General features: G+C 35.9%; 1 non-coding gene across 1 annotated transcript; it reads right to left on the bottom strand.

The window, feature by feature from the left end:
• Window positions 1–1,757: 1,757 nt before the first annotated feature.
• On the bottom strand, window positions 1,758–1,865 carry LOC112704329 (small nucleolar RNA R71). Its single transcript, XR_003154962.1, has one exon. It is a non-coding gene; the product is annotated as a small nucleolar RNA R71 (small nucleolar RNA).
• Window positions 1,866–2,109: the final 244 nt, after the last annotated feature.

The following is a 2,109-nucleotide window of genomic DNA, read 5'->3' as shown; positions in this document are numbered from 1 at the left end:
AAAAAAAAGCACAAAAAAATTTACAAAATCATAAAATCCAAAAATATTTTTGAGTCTAGTGTTTCATTTTAAGTTTGGTGTCAATTGCATACATTCATTCATGTGTCTTAAGGATCTTCAAGTAATTCTTGATGATTTCTTACTCTGATCTTTGAATTCTTTTGACTTGAGTGTTTATGTGTCTCATATGCATTCTCATTAGTGTCAGTAGTATACAAACTGCTAAGTTTGGTGTCTTGCATGCATTGTTCTTTTGATTTTAGTTGCATTTTGATTATTCTTCATTATTAAAAATCCAAAAATATTTTTAATTTGTGTCCTTTCAAGTCAATAATACAGAGAATTGAAGATTCAGAACATACTGCAGAGGAATTGCACAGAAAAAGCTGGGCGTTCAAAACGCCCAGTGAAGAAGACAGACTGGCGTTTAAACGCCAGCCAGGGTACCTGGTTGGGCGTTTAACGCCCAAAAGGGTAGTATTTTGGGCGTTAAACGCCAGAATGTGCACCATTCTGGGCCTTTAACGCCAGGATGGCACAAGAGGGAAGATTTTGTTTTCAATGCAAATTTTTTTCAAGTTTTCAAAGTTTTTCAAAATCAAATCTTTTTCAAATCATATCTTTTCAATCAAATCTTTTTCAAAATCAATTTCTTTCTTTTTTCAAAGATACGTGCTACCAATTAATGATTTGATTCAACATCTCAAGTATGTTGCCTTTTCTGTTGAGAAAGGTTTAATGTTTGAATCATATCTTTTCTTGATAGCCAAGTCATTAATTTTCAAAATCAAATCTTTTTAAAATGTTTTTCAAATCATATCTTCTCAATCACATCTTTTTAAAACTAATCATATCTTCTTAACCACATCTTTTTCAAAATAGCTTTCAATCAAATCTTTTTGATTTCTAATTTCAAAATCTTTTTCAAAAATCACTCTACCTCTTTCTCACTCTTGGTTTTCGAAAATCAACTAAGGTTTTTCAAAATGTTTTCAAAATCTTTTACTTAATTTTTGAAAATTACTTCCCTTCTTCTCACATCCTTCCATTTATGGACTAACACTATTCCTTAATGCAGAATTCGAACTCCATCTTCTTTGATAAGTTCAAATTTTCTACTTCTGCCTTCCATTTTTCTTTTCCTCTGACACCTCAAGGAATCTCTATACTGTGACATAGAATATTCCATATTTTCTTGTTCTCTTCTCTTTCTTATGAGCAGGAGCAGAGACAAAAGCATTCTTGTTGAGGCTGACCCTGAACCTGAAAGGACCTTGAAGCGAAAGCTAAGAGAAGCTAAGGCACAACTCTCTGTAGAGGACCTAACCGAATTCTTCAAGGAAGAAGAGCTCATGGCAGCCGAAAACAACAACAATGCCAACAATGCAAGGAAGGTGCTGGGTGACTTTACTGCACCTACTCCCGACTTCTATGGGAGAAGCATCTCTATCCCTGCCATTGGAGCAAACAACTTTGAGCTTAAGCCTCAATTAGTTTCTCTAATGCAACAGAATTGCAAGTTCCATGGACTTCCATTGGAAGATCCTCATCAGTTCTTAGCTGAATTCTTGCAAATCTGTGACACTGTCAAGACTAATGGGGTTGACCCTGAGGTCTACAGACTTATGCTATTCCTTTTTGCTGTAAGAGACAGAGCTAGGACATGGTTGGACTCACAACCTAAAGAAAGCCTGGACTCTTGGGAAAAGCTAGTCAATGCCTTCTTGGCAAAGTTCTTTCCACCTCAAAAATTGAGTAAGCTTAGAGTGGAAGTCTAAACCTTCAGACAAAAGGAAGGAGAATCCCTCTATGAAGCTTGGGAAAGATACAAACAATTAATCAGAAAGTGTCCTTCTGATATGCTTTCTGAATGGAGCATCATAGGTATTTTCTATGATGGTCTCTCTGAACTATCCAAAATGTCTTTGGATAGCTCTGCTAGAGGCTCTCTTCATCTGAAGAAGACGCCTACAGAAGCTCAAGAGCTGATTGAAATGGTTGCAAATAACCAATTCATGTACACTTCTGAAAGGAATCCTGTGAACAATGGGACTAATTAGAAGAAATGAGTTCTTGAGATTGACACTCTGAACGCCATATTGGCTCAGA

Source organism: Arachis hypogaea, chromosome 7 (genome assembly GCF_003086295.3).
Source record: "Arachis hypogaea cultivar Tifrunner chromosome 7, arahy.Tifrunner.gnm2.J5K5, whole genome shotgun sequence".
Classification (NCBI taxonomy): domain Eukaryota; kingdom Viridiplantae; phylum Streptophyta; class Magnoliopsida; order Fabales; family Fabaceae; genus Arachis; species Arachis hypogaea.
This window is presented reverse-complemented; position numbering and strand designations above follow the sequence as displayed.